Here is a 22,047-nt window from a genome sequence, read left to right as displayed (position 1 = left end):
CCAGCATTCCTGCATGTGCAGCGTCATCGTCATCGCTGATAGGGAGTGCCATGCAGACTTGGAGTCTAAAAAAAAAAATGTTTTCAAGATTATTTTTTCCTACAAAAGCCCTAATGCTTACAGCTGGGATCTGATTACTATCACTAGGCTTTATCCCCACTGCAAGCAGACAACTGTGGTTCATAAAAATAAAGACAATGCCTTCTTATGCCAGCTGATATACTATACAAAAAGGGGGTGGTGCCCTTAGGGCATCTCGAAAGCTAAAGAAGAGAATGCCTGCACCCAGTACGGGCTCCCATAAGACTATGACACCTTTTCCCATCAACGACAATCAATAAGCCAAAAGCCCTGATGTGCTTCTATCAGAGAGCCATTGAGGATGTAAAAGAAGAACCAGAAGCAACAGGAAGAGAAGATATGACACATGGAAGACATGGCCCTACAGAAACCCGATTAGCAATTAGCCGTGTTCACAGTCAAAAGATATTAAGACTTTCATTCTCCCACAGCTATTAAAAATGTCTAAAATTTCCTTTTTTGTTCCTAAAGGACCCAGACATTTTGTTTCTAAAAATCAGATGATTCAAGTATCTCTCCCTGCATATTAGAGTGGTGTTGTAGCCTGGAAAACAGGGGAGAGCCATTGACCAAGATGGTACAAGACAAACACGCTGAGTTGCTGGGTGGCCTCTCCACGCAGCAGCCAAGTGGCTCAAACCATCTAGAGGGATAACTCGGAAAAAAAAAACAAAACTTAGCCCTTTAATTACTTAACATATTCTGTTAGTGACGTCACAATTAAACTTTACGAGAAGCAATCACATCCGTTTTCTTACGAGGTTCACCATATTGGGTCTTGTTTAAGAAGTTTTACACAAAGGTCCACACTGAAAACCTCTTCAGTGACTTTATCCTTTTAGGAAAAAAACTGCACTTTCCTTACCGTGGTCCACAAGGCCGGTGGTGGTAGTAGCAGCAAACTCTAACATGCGTGACTGCAAGCACTGTTCTAAGCATTTCCATATATTAGCTCATTGAATTCTCACAACTACACACAGCTGTGTGCTCTCGCATTTTGCAGATGGAACAATGAGGAAAGAGAAAGTGCTGTAACTTGAACCCAAGCTCTCTGGCTCCTGGGTCCATGTTCTTCCCTCTAAGCCCTACATTTCCCGACATGAGCTGAACCCTCTATATTTCTGCAAACCCACTGCATGCCACACTCCCTGCCACCCACTGTATTCCAGGTACATGGCCCTTCTTTCTAGCCCTCAAAGGTGCCCATGTCTGTCTCCATTCGAGTCCTTTGTACATGTCCTTCTTTCTGACTAAAATGCTCTTCCCACTGTTAGAACGAGTGGCTCTTCATCCTTTAGGTCCCCATTTAAATGCCACCTCAAGGGAGCTTCATCTTTGACCATACCATCTAAAATAGAACCTCCTTCTCTCTTTTATTTTCTGCCATAGCACCTTTATTACCTTCCTAGCGTTGATCACTATTTGAAATTTTACTTTTTAAGTTAGTTCCCAGAGTTATTGCTTGCTTTTATTTCTAAACTAGAGGATCCAGATAGGAATGGGGCCGCTGTACTCTCAGCACCTAGGACAATGACTGGCACAGAGTAGGCACTCAATAAATAACTACTTGCTGAATGAATAAAGGAGTGAATGATGTTTTAAAATGAGCGTTTTAATTCTGAATGTTGGTGGTAGCTTCTCAGCTGCTCACTGGTTGTGCACACATGGATGGTCTTGGAAAAGAGGTGGTGTATTGCTTGGTAGTGGAAGTAAGTGTCCGTTACAGAGCTAATGACTGCTTAATATGGTGGATGTAGGGATGTAGGAAGTATGGGATGGCTAACAAACATCTGTCACTCCCAGAGTAATCTGCAACCTCGAAAATAATTCTACTTTTTCAGAGCCAGTTGTGGACAAGCCTCTCCTTAAATATCGCCACATATTCCCATACTATTTCTGAAGTAGCTCAGTCCAGAGCCATCAGAGAGTTCTGTTAGAAAGATCACTCTTACTCTGAGTGGGAAACGGCCACCCTGTGACTTCCAATCATTTGTTTTCATTCTCCCTGCTGAAACCATGCAGAATCCACAAAATACCTTTGCTCTGATACACAAATAACAGTCCCAGAATGGAGCACAATGCCCCTGGTGGGAATAAACAGTAGGATGACAGCACATCTTCCCTTGGTGATTCTACTCTTCTTCTTAAGTGGCCACAAGTCTTTTTTACTGAAGAAAACAGGATAAAAATAAAAGAAAATAAGAAAAAAAATGTAAACAGTCTGCTCATGTATTTTATGTACCAGGACATCTGGTTGATCCACAGATCACATATAGACAGTCCCTAAACTTTTCACAAATGCTTCCATGAGGTCACTTCTAATTATGAAATTTATTTCACGGTTCCTTTGGCAGGGAAGTTTTTTCCTTAATTCCCCACTAAGTATCTTTCTGTTTAGCTCAGTGCTCTCAGTTGAGGGTCACTCTGCTCCCCGGGAGACAACAGGCAGTGTCCCAACTGGAGTTGGGGGTGTGGGACAGCTGGCTCAAGTGCTGCCAAACATTCTACAACGCACAGAACAGCACCACCTCCCACACCCCTATGCCCCCATGTCCTCATGCACAAGACAAAGCATTATCTCACCCCAAATCTCCAGAGTTCCAAGAGGAAAAACACTTGATCCAGTGAGTTTCCATGGGGGTGGTACTGTCCCCTTGCAGGAACTGGGGGAACTTGTGTGGCGCTTTTCCACCATCACGTCCTGCGATCCAGGGAATACCCACCCATTGAAGAATTATTCTACAATCCATGCAACTTTAAAATCTCTCACTGGCCATTCACGCAGAAGAAAAACCCATATACAATCATCTAAGCCTAGAACCTAAGCCCGTTTTACATGTAAACGAATTGTTTATTTTTGCATGGTTTTCAATGACGTTAAGTTTGCCAGTAACGCAGCTATCGTGTGAATTAAGGGAAGTGGATACTTGATTTTGCTAGAAACTTCACAGAGAGTTGTTCACCATGGTAGAAAACTGAGTCACTTGACAGAAAAACGGCTGGTGGCATTGGAGTGACCAACACAACACATGAGGACCAATGTCTGTTTTCATTTGTTACATGAAATGATTTTAGGAAGAGGAGCAAGCACTTTCCATCTTCAGTTCAACGCACCCCAGAGTCGTCATTTCCAACTTAGGCAATCCAGGCACTTATTAAAGCACATATTATTTGATTATGAATTATTTTCTGCTGTTTCTTCTTTGGAATATCATTAGGATACTAGGTACACACACACTTATTATGTGTGCAGATGGGCTATATTATCTATGCACTTCATTTCAGAATAGTCTGGGAGCACTAGGAAACATCTGGCGTGAACAGGAGAGCACTGGGTGCATCAGGATTATAAACCACTCTTCTTGCCCATCACAGCCTTCTGGCATCTTGGTTCTGTTTTCTAATAAAATTACCAACCCTTACAGCATCTTGCCCTCTGCAAATCTGATTAAGATGCCATTCATATCCTCACCCAAATAACTGATAAATATGTTTAATACAAAGCCAATGACTGATGTTGGGGAGTGGAATTCACATTTCTGCACTTGTTCCGTAGAATTCCGCATCTACCCTTTCAACTGCCTTTATATAACTTAGTACAAAAGAGAGCCCTGGAGGATTTCCACAGAAGAGGGACCAATCACCTCTTCCAGTGGGTAGGACCCTTTGCTGGCCCTTCTTCCCCCTACTAAAGGTGCTTGGATATTTCCAGGAAAGTTTCTGTGAAATGAAATGGTCATTTGAATTATTGAGTTTATCCAGCAATGAGAAGACAAACTTTCTTTAAAAAAAATAATAATAATAAATCAGGGGGTTCCTGGCTGGCTCAGTTGGGTTATGTGTCCAACTCTTGACTTTGGCTCAGGTCATGACCTCATGGGTCATGAGATCAAGCCCCGCATTGGGCTCCATGTTCCTCTTTCCCTTGGTGCCTTCTCTTTCTCTCTCTTTCTCTCTCTCTCTCTCTCTCTCTGACTCCAAATAAATAAAATTTAAAAAATCTTTTTTAAAAATAAATAAATCAGATGGCAGGTGGACAGGAAGCAAACAGAACAAAGGCATATACAATCTTGAGAAGAATGGAGAACAGATCCTTCTGTCTGAGTAGCATGAGTGTTCAGATAGAATTTTCTTTCAAAAAAGCCTCAACGAGTCCATACTGAACAGCCATCACTAAATATTCAATATCATCAAGAACCCCAAAATCGTTCCCAGGAATCTGGATTCCTTGAAGCATCTTGGAGGAAGAGCGTTTGAGAAATAAATATATTCCAACAAAAACATACCCATATTATCATAAAGTTTAAAATCGTGTTTTCAAATGATACCTGAACTTCTTTCATTACATAATTTATTTTATATAAAACCAAATGACCCATAAGACTAGCTAGTTCACACTGTCTCTTGAACTTTTCTTAAATGTCTAAGAGAAAATTTAAGTCCTTAGTGGTACAAACACAACTTGTATTCTAGGACACATTCACAAAAACTCTTCCGTTAGGTTACAAAGTATACATGCGTGTGCTTCAGCTTGGGGTAAAGTGGAAGAACTATTTAAATTCTACTTTTAAATCTATAAAATAATGCCAACTTAAAAACAGTTTTTTTCTAAGACATGACCCTGTTGTTTTAAAATGTATAATTTTGGCTGAAACATTCAGAGCTCTTCTAAATTAGTTTGTATTTTGACATTGCTTAGATAAATGTGCCAAAGAAAATTTGTCTTTACCGTAATAAGCATATTTGAGGTTTATGCCACTTGTTCTTTGTAACCCTAAGGAAACAATTTACCAAAATTATAGAGAAGTGAAGTGTTGAAATGACAGCATAAAAGTTTCCTTTCCCTTAAAATTACAGGTAAGAAAACTACAGTCTACAGAAAAGAAAATCACCGGTTGCCTCTCATTTTAAGCCCAATTTTGATTCCCCGTAAATCTTTATACAACCCATACCGCAGAAACAAGAGAACCGTAAACCACCAGAGATCTATGACATTTCCTGGAACCATGAGAGACTAATACTTGCATCTGAACCAAAGGACTATCCATCAACAACCATGTCTTTTGAAAAAGAAGAGAAGGGGCAGGGGGAGGGGAGGGCAGACAGAGATGGCAGGTAACGAAGCCTGTGTGAAACCCTGCATCATTACCTAGGTGTGTCCTTCACCCCTCATCTCGGCGAAGACCTCTTCCCCACAAGGCTCGGCAAACTTCAGAAGTCACAGCTTTATATCCTGGGCTTCAAGGAAAATTTTTAAAAAGCAGATGGTATAGCATACTGAGTCCAATCCTGGCGCCCCCAAAACTACGTCTCTCCAGAACCTCTGAACGTGACCTCAGTTGGAAATCAGGTCTTGGCAGATGTCATCAAGATGAGGTCGTCCTGGGTGATGGTGGCCCCAACCCAACAACTGCTGTCCTTACAAGAAGAGGGGTATCCGGACACAGACACACGCAGAGAGATGACAGCCATGTGAACGAAGGCGGGGTGACACACCTGCATGCCAAGGAATGGCCAAGGAGGGCGGCCAACTGCCAGAAGTTAGGAAGTGACGAGAAGCATCATCCCTTAGTGTCTCCAGGGACAGCACAGCTCTGCTGACTCTTGAAGCCGACTTCCAGTCTCCAAAAGTGTGACAGAACAAATTTCTACTGTTCTAAGCCACCCAATTTGTGGTCACCCGTTAACAGCAGCCCATGGGAACCAGTACCTATCCCATAGGATATGCCTACAGCGATGCTTCTCCTGGATGGTCTTGAATATATCCTGATCCCCATTTCCCAAGCCGATTAAGTCAGTTGGGATGGAGCCGAGAAGTCTCTCGTAACAACCAGCTCCACTAGACGTTCACGTGTACTATAGTGTAAGGGCCCCTGGGCGTTGGGGTTGTTGGAATGGTCAAAGGGTCTTCACAGTCCCTTCCCCTATACTTCCTCCTCCCAGTGCACCTGCTGTGGACAGATCTAACGCTGCCAGCAGTCTGGCCTTAGAGCCAAACAGTCCCGGGCGAGCGAGCCTGTGAATAAGCCACTTCACATGTTTGGACGAGTCTCCTCATTGATGCAGAGCCCGTGAGGACACACGGCAGTGCGGAGAAGAGCAGACGGGCTCGTGCTAATAAAGTGCACTGCACTCAGGCAGCTCCCACCGATGCTGCATCCGTGTTTCTTCCTTTCCCATTTTATCCGAATTAAAGCTCTTTCTGGACCATGTTTGTCATTTGGGGATGAGTTGGACTTGGTCTCCAGGACGCTAGTGCTAAAACCGCAAGCCAACGGGAAGCCCTCACTGCGTGCTTCCGACCGGGCCTCTGCGTAGCATCGTCTGAGGGGGGTCTTCTCATCTCTGTTTTACAGACAGGAAACTGAAGTTCAAAGAGGTTAAGCACCATGACTAAGACACCAGGGGCTTTAAACCCAAGTGCAGCCTCCACTCTGAGCCTGTACAATGTCCAGCGGTGCTTACTTAGGGTCTAGGAGGGGCAGGAATTCGCGAATGTTTCCTCTAGGCCGTCTCAGGTAAGGAGTTCATCTCATAATCCACCTTAATGCATCACCAACACATTAACTTGCATTCTTGTCTGTACTTTGTGTAAAAAACTTAACTTGTATGGAAAACAAAACAAAACAAAAAGGAAGAGGCAAAGAGGAAGGAGCCAGAGACAACCTTTGGCCCATCCTTTGCCATGTCACATCTGAAGACCAGCGGCCTCGGCATCACAGGGGAGCTCACTTCAGATACACGGGCTCTGGCCCCGCCCCTGACCTGCTGAATCAGAAAGTGCATTTTAGTAAAAGACTCCCCAGGCGAGGACTATGCATTTTGGAATCGGAGACACCCCGGGTTTATTCGACTCAGGGAGGGGTAACTGCAGAGGGGGCCGCAGCACAGCCAACAGCAGGGCAAGAGCGTCACGTTGCTAACACGCCGGGCTGCCGGGGGGTGGGGGGGACTGAAATTTGTAAAAAGAGAGCTGACACAACACCATGAATGAAAAATAAGTCCTAAATATAGCACGTCACGTCAGAGTAGCATCCGTGATCCGGGAAATGACTCCGAGAAGTGGGTCAGAGCTGCCGTGATGAGCGGAGTTGGAACCAGGTACAGAGTCAGGAGTCAGGAAGATGGTGAACGGGTCCAGAGTCGAGGAGCATCATTTACTTGGTGAGTGAAGTCAAAAAAGTAAATAATAGGGCAGCCCCGGGGGCTCAGCGGTTTAGCGCCGCCTTCGGCCCAGGGCGTGATCCTGGAGTCCCGAGATCGAGTCCCAGGTGGGCTCCCTGCATAGAGCCTACTTCTCCCTCTGCCTGTGTCTCTGCCTCTCTCTCTCTCTCTCCCTCTGTGTGTATTCTCATGAATAAATAAATAAAATCTTAAAAAAAAAAAAAAAAGTAAATAATAGCAAGGAGCTCAGGGTCCTGGAGGGCTGTGCCAGGCCCTGAGGAAGTCAGGACGACTCTCCCAGCGCGATGCGCCCTCAGGGCGGCCGGGGTGGGCACACGCCTTGCCCAGGAGCTGGCTTCAGGCCTGCGGCTCCCCGCACACTTTGTCACCCCAGTCGCCTCCGCAGAAACAAAGCCTGGAGTAGTATTTGTCCAACCTGCAAAGGTCAGTCACCCTGCATCCGAGCATCACTTGCCAACAGGCCCTGAGAGGATGCACCGAGGCGCTGCCACCTGCTGACATCGGGGGACAGGAAGCACCGCTGCCCTGGCCTCCAGGCCTGCAGGGTGACAGCACGGCGACAACGGCCCTGCAACGCTCCAGCCACGTGTCAGCTGCACCAGGAAGGTGGTCGTCACCTCCGGGCCTTGAGCGGCGAGGGCAGCAGGAGCCTAAGCAGGGCGGCCCGGGGCAAGGGCGTGCATCCTCCGGAGATGCAAGAGCCCTGGCGCAGGGATGCTCAGTGGGGTCCAGGCCAGCCCAGGGCCTGTAAGACACCTCCACAGGGGCTTCCGGGAGCCAGCGGGGTGCCCCCCGGGACCGCGGGACGGGCCTCACCTGCCCGGTCATAGAGCCACACGCTAGACACTTTCGAAATACATGGAGGCAGCTTCCTACCCGTTTCCTTCCCACCTGGACACACGAGCGGCTCCGGCTGCCACCTGTGTGAGTGCAGGGGCTCCCGACAGGTGTCGGGGGCTGGGATGGCAGAGAGGAGACGTGCGCGGGACCGGCTCAGCGAGCCCCACGTCTCCAGCCAATCACAATCTTTCTGAGCCTCTGAATGGTTGCTTGGTTTTTATTTTATTATTTTATTTTATTTTATTATTTTATTTTTTATTTTATTATTTTATTTTATTTTATTATTTTATTTATTTTATTTTATATTTTATTTTATCTTGCCATCATTTTATGAACCAGAGGGAATGAACAAAAGTATCTCCTAAAATCCTTTCTCGGCACAAGGGTCTGTAACTGTTCATACGAGGACTGAAATTTTTAAAGATTCCCTGAAACTCTCTGGCCTTGCACGGGCACAACCTGGCTAGTGATCTTACTTCACCTGTGGCCCCTGCACTTTCTGTTCGGGCACCAACGGACACAGAGCAGCTCCCAGACAGAAAGCCTAAGTGGAGAAGTATCGCTCTCCCTGTTGGACACACGTGGAAACCAAAGCTCAGAGAGAGAAGGAACTCACTGACGCTCACAAGGGCCCGCGTGTGCAGGACCAGCCCGAGTTCAAGCGCGGGTCCACGAGTCCACAGCCCGCTGCTTTAACCATCAAGACGTGTCACGGGGTCATCTCTCTCTAAGACGGAGCTGAAATTTCAGAGATTTGCTCTCTCTACACCCCAAAAAGCGTTTCACGTTGTCGCTTCAACCTCGTGATCGATTGCTTTTTAAACGGGTCTGAATTGTGATCTAAATAAATATTTGCAAAGCTGTCCTTCCGTAATTTTAGCGCAGTATCGTAACAATGATCAGAAAAAGAAAAAAATAATAAAAATAAAACTCTACCAGAGGTTGCCATCCTATAAAAAGAAAGCTCCTCTGAGTAGTTCCAATACCATATATGTCCAAATCTTCCCCCAGCCTTTAAAAAAAAAAAAAAAAAAAAACAATGTAGCTGAGTGACTTGGAATTTGTTATTTTCCCAAATGGGAGCAAGTTCCTCAGACTCCTCCAAGTATCAAAAATGTATTTGATGATAAAAAAAAATGTATTTGATGAAAGAAAAACAAATCATTGTAATCCTTGAAGAAGGGCCCTTCCTTATTTAAGAGCAGGATGTGCAAACTATTGTATTCTTACTTTCAAAACCATTACATTGTAGGAATTGGAGAATTTTCTTCAACCTTAGACAAGAAAAAAAAATCAAGCCAAAAGCACGATACGGACTTTATAAATCTGAAAAGTAAACACTGCTTTAAAAAGAGTGTTCTCATGAATGTAGCTCGAGTATAAAAAATAAATAAATAAGAAGTTTCCACATGGTACTGCTAGGGTCCTACGTCTGATTTTTAGAAATTCCTTCTTTAACATAGAAAATTAATTGTGTCCATGCCACCTAGTGTACCTTGTATTTTTACTGGAAAAGGCTAGAGATCATTTATCTGACATCAAAAGCATCTGCATCATCACATAAAACTAAAAAAGTCGTGCTTTTTTAGCAACTTTTTTAACATTAGCAACTTTTTAAAGCTAGCGCTCTCACTTTTTGGAATTCATCCCATAAAATAAATGAAAGAGAGTTGAGAAAATGGGGATGAGAATATCAGTGGCAGCGTCGTTTATGGTTGCAAACAGAACAAGTGCCCATCGAGATCAGTAAGCGGAAGTTCATGGACACCATGGAATAGAGAGTGCGGGGGCGTCAGAAAAACCAAGATGAGCCCACCTGGAAAGAACCCCAGGAGCTGTTAGTAAGCAAAAATGAAACAAATAATAATAATAATAATAATAATAATAATAATAATAATAATAATCATCCCAGCAGTTTACTGAGGAGTATTATAGAATAATCCCACTTTTGGTATAAAAACAAGCAAGAAACAAAGCCTCCAAATGGGCAGGGCCGTTCTCTCTACATAAAGGTCCCCATGAGCGTTTGGTCTACGGTCGGGACAACCAGGGAGCGTTAGTTTGACAATTAAACCAAGGAGATGGGCCGCCTGGGTGGCTCAGTGGTTTAGCATCTGCCTTCAGCCCAGGGCGTGACGCCGGGGTCCTGGGATCGAGTCCCACGTCAGGCTCCCCGCGTGGAGCCTGCTTCTCCCCCTCTCTCTGTCTCTCATGAATGAATATATAAAATCTTAAAAAAAAAAAAAAAAAAAAAGACAATCCAGGAGGGATGCCCCGGGTGGCTCAGTCCATTAAGCATCAGCCTTCGGCTCAGGGCGTGACCCCAGGGTCCCGGGATCGAGTTCTGCATCTGGTCTGCCTCTCTCCGTGTGTCTCTCAGGAATGAATGAATGAACGAATGAATGAATAGCATATCCAGATCAGAACACGGTAAGGAAACCAACACCTTTCCCTGAAGGCTCTAACGGCCCAAGCCCAGCAGGCCCACGGCCTGTCTCGGCGCCGTGACCATCCCTGTGGGGCCCCGAGCCACACAGTGAGGCCGGATAACCCGAAATCCAAGGCAGGGCACCTCCAACCTCAAATCCCCATCCCAGAATCCGTCTTGCGTTGATAGGGACCCAGGAAGATCAGAGAAAACCGAAGCCGCCGCTACGGAGCCCTGCTTCTCCCCCAGCAGCGCCCGGCCCAGCGGCCCCGCCACCTCCCTGCCGTCTCAGGGCCACCCGCCACATGACATTTTTTCCCTCGCCCTGAAAAAAATATAAACTACTGGCCCAAAGGGCATTTTTTAATGTGCTGACAGCTGCGCATAAGCGTAGTGCGGAGCTCAAAGTACTTTTTACAAAGGCCACTTGTGGTCAACGATGGGGACTCGGCTGCCCGAACCCGCCCGGTGCCCGCCCGCAGGCTCACCCGGTGCCACCCAACAGTCTCAGCAAAGAAACCGATCCAAGGGGTCGGGGCGCCGTGTTAACCCAAAATCGACTTCGTTTTAACCCGAAGCCTAACTTCAGCTTGGCCCCAACCCCGGGCTCCCGGAGACAGACCGAAGTCAGCACACGAGTGCTTGGTGCCGCGTCACACACGGTGCCATCACGCGGCCGGGCTTCCAGTCCTCGGGCGTCCCAAGGGGGGCCCAGAATGCACCAAACAGCCCCGACAGGCAGCCCCAAGGGCCCTCCCCAAGGCTGTCGATCCCCAAACGTCCAGCCCATTAGATGTGACTCACGATCGACCCCTCTGTGGTAGGTCAGGCTGCACTGCTTCCTTTTAACCCTAAAACTGCTGAAAGGCGGTTTATATTTAGGGCACCCCAGAGAAGAAAAATGAGAAAAAAGTTTTTCTCTTGCAAATATTTTTTTTAAGATTCTTTTTTAAAGATTTTATTTATTTATTCATGAGAAATGCAAAACAGAGAGAGAGAGAGAGGCAGAGACACAAGCAGAGGGAAAAGCAGGCTCCGTGCAGGGAGCCCAACGTGGGACTCGATCCCGGGTCTCCAGGACCAGGCCCTGGGCTGAAGGCAGCGCTAAACTGCTGAGCCCCCCGGGCTGCCCTCTTGCAAATATTTAGATGCGTATAATAATGTGTATAAATAATCATTTACCAGATTATTCAAATGTTTTCCCAGGAAGGACCTCAGCCCGCAACGGGCCATATTAAGATCTCCTCAATGGGATCCCAGAATCACAAAAGTACCCAGAAGATCAAACAAGCTATTAGAAGCTACTAGAAGTTTCCTCTAACAAACAGCTGATATAACCTGTTTTTATAGTAATTGTCATTTAGGGCCGCCCGGGGGGCTCAGCAGTGGAGCATGTGTCCTCGGCCCAGGCTGTGACCCTGGGGTCCTGGGATCGAGTCCCGCATCGGGCTCCCCGCAGGGAGCCTGCTTCTCCCTCTGCCTGTGTCTCTGCCTCTCTCTCTGGGTCTCTCATGGATAAATAAATAACATCTTTAGAAACAATAATGATAATTGTCTTTTCGTTCTTTTGTGGTCGGGGAGGGAAGAAGGGAGCAGGAAATCTCAGTCCTATCTCCCCCCACGTACATTTCCTGCTTCTATTAGTTTTCCGTCACTTCTCTGGGTTGTCTTCTCCCAGGCAGACGTGAGCCCGGGGGCCTCAAACAGGTTTCAGGAACCTCGGGCACCCCGACATCCAGGTGCGGGGACCTGGAGCCCAGTGCCCTGGGGCCTCCCCTGGGGTTCAGGCCCCGCCACGGAGCAGCTGTGCCCTTTGGCTTCTTCACTAGTCCCCCCGAGTCGCTCGACCTGGGAAATGATCACACGCCCACGTGCAGTGACACATTTTGCGGACACTAGGAAAGCTGCATCCTGGTTTGGGACCCGCCACTGGCCCCGTTGCCAACTGGCTGCCAACTATCATACTTCTGCTGCCATCTAGTGCTCAGCCTTGAAACCTCACCCTCCCCCTCCTCCCTCCCTCCCTCCTTCCCCTCTTCTCCCCTTCCCTCCCTCCTCCCTCCTTCCTCCCTCCTCCCCTCCCCCTCCTTCCTTTCTCCTCCCCTCCCCCTCCTTCCATCCTCCTCCCCTCCCCGTCCTGTCCTTCCCTCCTCCTCCCTCCCTCCCCTCTTCCCCTTCCCTTCTTCCCCTCCCCTTCCCTCCCTCTTTCCCTCCATCCTCCCCTCCTCTCTTCCCCTCCCCCCTTCTCCTTCCATCCTCCCCTCCCCTCTCCCCCCAGTCCCCTCCTTCCCTCCTCCCTCCCCTCCCCTCCCCCAGCACCTCTTTCTCTCCTTGTCTTGGGAAAGGTCCTACATCCAGACCTTAAGGATTCCCTTTCTCAAGTAGGCAGGGGGCAGGGGGACAGCCTGCATCCTGCTCCCCAGGACACCCAGGATTGCTGCTAACTCCTCCTCCCGCCCTAACTCTCTCCTTTCCCCTCCTACTTTTCTCATTTCCCCACTTAAGCCATTCCCTTCCCAGTAACAGCTTTTAAAAAGGCTTTCTCCTCCTTGACTCTCATTTCTGACGAGGCGATGAAATACAGAGACACAGGAAAATAAATGTGGTGGGTTTTTTGTTTTGTTTTTTTTTTTTTGGCTTTTGTTTTTTTACAGATTTTTCCCTTCCAAACTTGTTCCCAAACTGCATTTTTACAAAGAAAGAAAAAGAAAGAACAAATCACGTCTTTCCGGCTACAAAATGCCACGACTGCCGCCCTTCGTGGCCACACAGGCCTCTCGGCATCCCAGGGGGGCCCGGGGTGGGGGGGGTGGGAAGCCACAGTGTAGTAGCAGATGCCCCAGGACAGAGTCCCCTGGGCCCCGGGCCGGATGGGGACTGGGGCCCAGCACCCTGTGTTCCTTCCCGGCTGTCCTGTTCACCCATGGGCCCTGCTGGGCTATGGCAGAGAGTCATAAATCTAGGCGGAAATCCAGTGTCTTCCCAATGATACGTTGGAGCGAATAGTCCTTACCCAGGCTGCTTTATCATCGGAGCGAGAGCATATGTACAGGAGCCGCCGCTCCTGCCAAGCTCTCTGTCCCCGCTCCAACCCGGATGGAGAAACTGACAGCGATCCCCAGAGCCACCAAAGAGGAGCACACAAATAACTCAGGTGGCTAGAATCTTCCAAAATTGGGGGGGGGGGGGGGAGAGTATGAAAACAAGCATGAAAACAATCAGCGGCATCCCTTGTGAAAAAGACTTTATTTTTTTAAATGACTTTAGAGCGACCTTTCCCCATCCTCTGCATGCCCATCTAGTCCCCGTCTCTATTTTTTTTTTTCCTTAAAACTTTGCCTTATAAAAAGCCGTAACAGCGGCACAGCATGGCCTTGATGTGCTTGTTACATGTTCTCACTTACTGGAATTCCTAGTTGTCCCTATAAGACAAACTCCCGCGCGCGCCCCCCGAGCACCCGGCGCCGCCTGTACCGCGGGCACCCCACTTTGGGAAACGGTGCTCTGCAGGGGATGCGCTGCGCGGAGCGTCGTAAATCTAACAACCATTGTTTATAAGTAAGTAGCTTTGGGTGTCATGGGGTCAAGATTTTGGCTTTTTAGAGGCATGGTTCAGATCAGAAGTTCTCAGACATTTTTTCTGCGGTGACTCACAAGGGGGGTGACGTTCCCATGTGCAACACACGCTTGTGAACAGACACCACCGCCTGTGGATTATGTGCAACTTCCTGCCGTGTCTCTGTCATCCCGGCCGAGGACGCCCATCAGGATGCAAGTCGAGGGCTCTCCCTAGAGAGGTCTGCGAATGCTCTGGTTTTCCAAGAAACAAATAATTCACGAATTTTGGTCTTGAAGCTCTTACTCATTTCAACCTCAAACTACTCACGTACATACCCGTGTGTGTCCTGACACCTCAGCTGGGGGCTGCCTCAGTGAGACGTCGGATGTCGTATTGAATACTTTGGAGCGGTCTTACTCTTTGAGACGAGACTGAACCGAGTAGGAACCGGTTTTATCCTCTAGAAGGTTCGGTTTTTGTTTTGCTTGCTTGTTTTTAATACGCTCTACATACAGATACGTGCTTTTCTTACCCTTTCTCCAAATATTAGCATGGGCGGGAGTAGGTACGGTGAGCGGAGGGTTTTATCTGGTCGAGATTTTTTTTTTTTCCTGGTTGAGATTTTTGCTGTAAACAGACCTGGTGTCTACCCAGGGGGTTACAACGTAATATATAAAAGAATTTTCTATTTTGAGAATTGTGAGCCCATGTAAGCAAGTTCCTCGGTGGCCGTGGGATGCACGGAATCAGCATTACCTATACCACACGGGCTAGGAGAGGCATCGAGAAAAATATTAACATTTACCCAAAGGCTTTAAATTTGTTCCTCAGACAACAGTAGCAGCGCAGAGTTGAATAAACAGACCCACAAATATTTGTAAGCGGCGAACACACAAGTATCTTCAGAAGCCCCGCGATGTTTATCAGCAGCATTACTGCAGCGGCTGAGGTCAGAGCGCCCAAATAAAGACACGTTTGAGGATTAAAGCACATTTCAAAGCACTCTCTAATTTGGACCAGAAAGGAAGAACAGTCTGAGTTAGCCACAAACCTGGGAGATTAAATTAAGAACTATAGTTGGCTCCTCTTTGCCACAAGCGCAAACTGCAAACCAACAAGGTGATTCCTGTAGACGCCTCATCCGATTAGCTTAACAGGTAAAACACTCAGATGAAACCGGGTTATCACCTTGCACCCCAAAGCGCTACCCACGTGTCCCGGTGCATCACGGAATCAGCTCACATCAACTCGTCCTATCAACCTATTGGCCTTTTGGGACTAAGTTGCACAAATAGGTCAAACAAACATGCAGTAGAAAAGGACGGGACGCCCGGGGGGCTCGGCTGGCTCAGCGTCTGCCGTGGGCCCAGGTCGTGATCTCGGGGTCCAGGCTGGAGCCCCACATCGGGCTCCCTGCTCAGCGGGGAGTCTGCTTCTCCCTCTGCCTCTGCCTCTCTCTCTCAAATAAATACATAAAAATACATAAATCCTTAAAAAAAAAAAAAGGATAAACACACAGCTCGTACACTGGACAGGACAAATGACAGAGCATTTTCAGACTGTCTAGTCCACATCAACTTTGCATTGATTGAATTGAAAGCTACACTGTTTTCCAAGGAAGCGCGGGTTTCTATTATGTTCGTCTACAGGAAACAATACGGAGGGGCTTGGACTAAAAGCACCGTGATGTACGACGAAGGCTGGGACCCACCGATCAGGTTTCCTGAGCAGCGAGGAGAGGAGGAAGCTTAAGAGTCTTTAAAAAGGGATTTGTTGTTGAAGATCGCCGAGTGAAACAGGGAGACTACCCTCCCCTCCCCTCCGTCTCTATATAATAAAACGAGTCTATTCCAAAGGTGGACACTTTCTGGAAACACCCATTGTTTATGGAGCAAATATTCTAAGGCGTTTTATATTTCATTATGAACAACAGATATTTTTTAAACTTTAGGAAATTCAAGTTGTATAAAACCTGGATTGTCTGAAGTTAGGATAGATCGCAAAAGGTGATATAGTAAGTAACAGGGGCGCCTGGGGGGCTCAGTGGGTGAAGTGTCTGCCTTCGGCTCAGGTCAAGCTCCCGGGGGGCTAGGGATGGAGCCCCCAACGCAGCCCCGTGCTCAAGCCCCCTGTCAAGCCCAGTGCGGAGCCTCACATTAGAGACCCTGCTCGGCGGGGAGCCTGCTTCTCCCTCTCCCTCTGCCAGCCGCACCCCCTGCGTGCTCTCTCTCTCTCTCTCTCTCTCTCTCTCTGGCAAATAAATAAATAAATAATCTTTTAAAAATAAAAATAAAAGAGTAGCATTTGGGGGCAAGAACTCTGTTCTACGTTTCCTGTTTTATGATTTTTGGAAATGAGATCTGGCAGGGGCAACAGAGGTCAGGCTGGAGCAGAGAAACACCGAGACCCAGGAGAGAGAGAGAGAGAGACAACACAGGCAGATCCAGGGACAAAGAGAAGGGAGTGAAAAATCATGAGAGGGTCAAAGTAGAAGGTGGTACTTTGACAGAGAGCAGCAAAGGCCAGGGCCGGGAGCCAGTTCTGGGGAAACAACACTGGGCTCTGTGCCCGGGACCGAGCACAAGCACTGGAGCAACTGCAAGGTGCTACGATCTAGTTTATAACAACAGCCCAAGAAGTGATTCTTCCTTTCCCACAAGCAGCGGGTTTGGGCCAACGTAGAGGAATTTCCCAATAAGGACTCCTCTATGTATGGGGGCGCCCGGGTGGCCCAGCAGTTGAGCGTCTGCCTTCGGCTCAGAGTGTGACCCCAGGGTCCTGGGATCGAGTCCCGCAGCAGGCTCCCTGCATGGAGCCTGCTTCTCCCTCTGCCTGTGTCTCTGCCTCTCTCTCTCTGGGTCTCTCATGAATGAATAAATAAAATCTTTAAACAAAAAAAAAAAAAAAGGAACTTCTGAAAAGTCATCATATGAACAAGTGGCCACCTGTGCATACGGGTATACGTACGCGTACATCCACACGCACCCACACAACCATGTCCACATACAGCCCTGTCTCTGCAGGGACCCACGAGCGTGGCACACCAACAAAGGTACGCTCAAGGTCAGGACTCCTTCCTGACAACCCCCAAACTTCTGAGCTTTCACTTCTGTGAAACAGGATATGCTATCCCTGGTTTATCTCCAAGCTCACGGTCACTTCCAAGAGCTACAAGAATCCTGGATAAGACGGGGTCCTGAACTCGGATAAGCCAATTCTCAACGGCAAGTGAAAACAATCCCTACTGGGAGCAACTACAAAACCACCTGGACATCTGAAGCAAAGAAAGGGTGATCGATGCACTCTCGGCCCCTCCTAACAGTGGGGAGAGAGGACGCTCGGGAGCGAGGAAGACGCGACATGTTTTGTGTTTTCAGGTCTGTCAGAAAGGGTCTTGTGAGGGTCACTCCAATGTCTCACGAATGCACGGGTAAACGTGAACTTTCAACCTACACGTAGACCAGTGACTCAGATGGAGAATTCCTGGCATGTTACAAATGCATCTGGAAAACGTACGTGACCCCAGAACCGGGGCCCATCTCAAAGCACCGTGAATAGGTCCTAAATAAGAACTACGGACACGTGATACGTGCCAGACATCAATTCACCAAGTCTGGTGCGGATGCAAAATTAAGAAACCTGAACTATCCTTCTGGTCCCGTTTCTGAGATCCTTTGGAAAGGCCCTGTAGGGATTATTTGCTCAGTTTTCTCATCACTAAAAGCAGGGGACGGCTTTGACAGGAAGGAAGTGTGAAGTGATCACGATCAGATTCCGTCCTCTCCTCTCCCAGGGACACACGGCAAGACACCAGGATGTTGACAAGCCGTCCTGCATAAAGACCCTCCCCTGTCCTCCTCGGCCTGACTCCCCTTAAACCCTTGTCATAAATATTACTCATCTGAGCAAACTAAAGGAATATCCTCTCCCCGAAGCTGTTAAACTATGACTACGTTCATCTGGAAAGGACAACTGGTATTGATACAGTGTCACTTAGTAATAAATTCCTCTCAATGGGAGGAACGGTAGGGACAAAGCAATTAGCACGAGCGGGCTGCAAGGCAAAGGCAGAGGAGATAATGAACGGTGCCCAAAGGAGGCCACCAAGATCACCGGCTCAACCAAACTACTCATCAGGGAAGCAAAAGGCAAGACTGGCATAGGAGAGTCCCGAGAGGAGGATCGGCCTGAGAAAACCCCAGGCTGGTGAGCGCATCCAAGCGTGGGTGCTGGACACTAGAGCTCGCTGGCCACTTCTCGGAAGGTCAGGTGAGTGCTGGCTCTAGGACTCTTAACACAAATCCTATTCTAATTTAGGACACGTTCATTTCTTTCCATTTGAAAGGACTCGCCGGTTACTGGTTACTATGATGGAACCTGCCCACCTGCCCAATTCCAAGGTGATTAGAGTGTGGAAGCTCACGACCTGGGCTCTAGAAACTCAAGCTTTGGGTTTGGAACTCATCCCTCGCATGTCCTAGCTGTGGGATCTCGAGCAAGTGACTTCCTCGGGACTCAAGAGTCCTCAGATCCGCTCTCTCTACCACCCTTGCTATTGCAAAGCACTGTGTATTTTCTCTATGAAAATATGAACGATGAAGAAGCTGGGCCCAGAATTCAGCCGGTACTTACTCATTTCATTGAAGTCGCTAATATCAAAATTAGGCCAAATCCCTTGATTTAGTATTAAGGTTAAATCAGACCTGAATTGAATTAGAGACACAAGAAGCAATGCGTTTTCTAGGGCATCCATCCCAAAGCCTCCATGTCCCGGTGGAGGGAAGTTCAAGTTCCAAGTGATGAATTTACATCACCAAGAAAGAATCAAGGGATTTGTGACAAGAATAGCTCAAACGTCTTTGGGATCTGATCTATTGTTCCTATTACAGATTGATATTGATTCCAGCCTTTGCTTCAGCTACTTCAAAAACAACAACTGTTTGCAGTCCTCTGAGCCAACGGGGCAGCCAAAACAAGGAATTTAGGTGTGTGTGTCTGTGTGTGTGTGTGTGTGTGTGTGTGTGTAAGAAAAACTCAGGGGAAGAATTAGGTGGATATTAGGGAATTCTTGGTGTGGAGCATGTACATGCAGGGAATCGAGAGTTCACAGAAAACTATGTGAAATGCTTGAATTTAACTGGCAGGGAGTGATAAATAAATTCAAAATGTCATCATCATCATCCAAAATACCCTACAGTTCTCCAAGAAAATCACTTGATCCCTACTGGGCATCTCCATGGGGTCTGAAAATGAGGACTGCAGTAAGTCGGGCGCTTGCTTTTTGAACACGATCATCACACTGTACACTTGATACTTCTGCTGAGCACTCAGATCTTCCCTTTCCCTAGTATAATTTTCATCTAAGCATTCCTTGGATACTTAGATCATTCTTAATGGAGATTGTGCCTTAGACCCTCCGTGGACACATGGAAGGCTGGCTAATTGGACTGACTTGATTACAACAGTTAGCGAAGTCTCCCGTTTCCTTCCACGGCAATAAATGCTGGAGATATTTTTTGCCACCTATTATGTAAATATTTTAGATTGCCATCATTTTCTAAAACAGAGCTTCGAGGCAAAAGCTCTTTTATCATTCTGCCCACCAGACTCCTGTACTTTCCAAATACGTTTCCCGTTCGTATAAAAACTGCGTGTCCTAGTAAAGTTTGAAATGAACTCACGCGTACCTATCCCTCAAACTCTACAGCAACGGCACACGAGCATTAGCTCTGCAATAAAGCGCTCTTGGGGCGGGCCCAGCGAGCCCATCAGGACGGCACAGTTTCCCAAAACAAGGGGTGCAGGAGGCGATGGAGCAGCTCACCTCCAGACCTGACACACTTTTCTTATGAAGGCCTCTTGTTTGCTGCTAAGTGTTGTATCTGAGAAACACTGTTTTTTTTTTTCATTAATTTTTTAAAGATTTTATTTATTCATTCATTCATGAGAGACACAGAGGGAGAGGCAGAGACACAGGCAGACGGGGAAGGAGGCTCCATGCAGGGAGGCCTGATACAGGACTGGATCGCAGGACCCCGGGATCAGGGCCTGAGCTGAAGGCAGATGCTCACCACTGAGCCCCCTGGGGTGCCAGATACTTTATTTCTTTATTTCCTTTCTTGACCAGAATGAAGTGTCAGACCAATAATTAAGTTGCTATTGTCTCGCAAAGCCTAGGATGGGCACCTGATTCCAAGGGTCCCTCTCCCCATATATTATACCTGCCAAAATTCTTGAAACTCTCATGAGTCAGCTTGCTGAAAATACACTGCAGGCTCCCATTTGAAAGTGTAAAAAAAAAGACAAAATTCCGAAGTGCTGAGTGGGGGAAAGTTTGCCTGCATCCCCGCGTCAATCAGAGCGCAGAGGAAGCAGGCTGTGGACGCTCTGCCCCCCTCGCCCCCCTGCGCAGGACCAAGGCCTGGGCTTGGGGCTCCCACCCCGACGGGCACCCCAGGGGGGGCGGGGGTGCAAGGCCGCAGGAGCCTGCCCAGGAGCACCGCGGTCCCTCCCCTGCACACAGAACCTCCTCTCATGCCTGCAGCGACGGCTCGTCGAGGAGAATAAAAGCGCCTCTGAGAGCCAGCTCCCGGGTGAGAGCGGCTCCGGGGGGGCTTCCTGGGGGGGTGCGGGCCGAGGGGCCGGCCGGGACGCAGCGGTCTGCAATTCCAAAAATGCGATAAAGCCCCGGCCGGCCCGTCGGCCCTGGAGGCGAGCAGCTGCCGGCGACCGCTGATGAAGTGGCTCCTTAAGGAGGTGGGCAGATGGGTTCCAGCTGCTGAGCCACGGGCAGGGCAGGGCGGCGGCCGCGGAATGCGCACCCGGCGGCGCCCCCCGCCCGCCACAGCCCCGGGGCAGCCCCCCCAGCCCAGGCAGCACCCCCCAGCCCAGCCTGTGCCCCCTGGGCATCCCCCCCAGCCCAGCCTGTGCCCCCCAGGCAGCACCCCCCAGCCCAGCCTGTGCCCCCCCGGGGCAGCACCCCCCAGCCCAGCCTGTGCCCCCCGGGCAGCCCTCCAGCCCAGCCTGTGCCCCCAGGCAGCACCCCCAGCCCAGCCTGTGACCCGGGGCAGCCCCCCCCAGCCCAGCCTGTGTCCCTGGGGCAGCATCCCCCAACCCAGCCTGTGACCCGGGGCAGCCCCCCCAGCCCAGCCTTGCCCCAGGGCAGCACCCCCAAGCCCAGCCTGCGCCCCCCGGGGCATCCCCCCCAGCCCAGCCTGTGCTCCCCGGGCAGCACCCCCCAGCCCAGCCTGTGCCCCCCGGGGCATCCCCCCCAGCCCAGCCTGTGCTCCCCGGGCAGCACCCCCCAGCCCAGCCTGTGACCCGGGGCAGCCCCCGCCCCAGCCCAGCCTGTGCCCCCAGGCAGCACCCCCCATCCCAGCCTGTGCCCCCCGGGGCATCCCCCCCAGCCCAGCCTGTGACCCCCCGGGCATCCCCCCCAGCCCGGCCTGTGCCCCCGGGCAGCCCCCCCGCCCCCCGCCCAGCCCGGCCCGCGCCCCCTGCAAGAGGCCAGACCCCGCGGGCGGCGGGAGGGCGGGAGGGCGGATGCCTCGTGTCCCACGCGCGGTGTGGCCCCCGAGCCGTGCCCCTGGACGGCGCCTCAGAGCCGCGCAGCGCCCCGGGCCAGTCCCTCCGCGGCCCCCGCCCCCGCGCCCGGCCCTCGGCGCGCCGCTCCTCACCCCTGCGCGGCCTCCGGGCCCCCCTCCCCCAGCCGCCCTCGGTGCACCGGGAGCCGCGGGGAGGGCGGGGCCCGGGAGCCCTGGAGGCGGCGGGACACGCCCGGGGCGGGGGGGGGGGGGGCTCGCGGGGTCCCCCGAGCGCCCAGCTACTCTCCGGGCGGCGCACGCCGGGGCAGGTCAGGCCGCCTAATGGAACATTCAATATCCCGGAGATGCGCTTCCAGAAACTAAAAGCCCGTAATGGGCCTGGGGCCGGCGCTTCCTCCCCAGCGTCCAGA

The 22,047-nt window shown here is 49.6% G+C and overlaps 1 protein-coding gene across 1 annotated transcript in view; it reads right to left on the bottom strand.

The window, feature by feature from the left end:
* Window positions 1–22,047, bottom strand: part of PRKG1 (protein kinase cGMP-dependent 1) — a 1,198,973-nt gene that overhangs the window by 1,176,147 nt on the left and 779 nt on the right. The window lies entirely within an intron of this gene.

This window comes from Canis lupus, chromosome 27 (assembly GCF_048164855.1).
Source record: "Canis lupus baileyi chromosome 27, mCanLup2.hap1, whole genome shotgun sequence".
NCBI lineage: Eukaryota > Metazoa > Chordata > Mammalia > Carnivora > Canidae > Canis > Canis lupus.
Note: the sequence above shows the minus strand (reverse complement) of the source record. Positions and strands in the feature narration are given on the sequence as shown.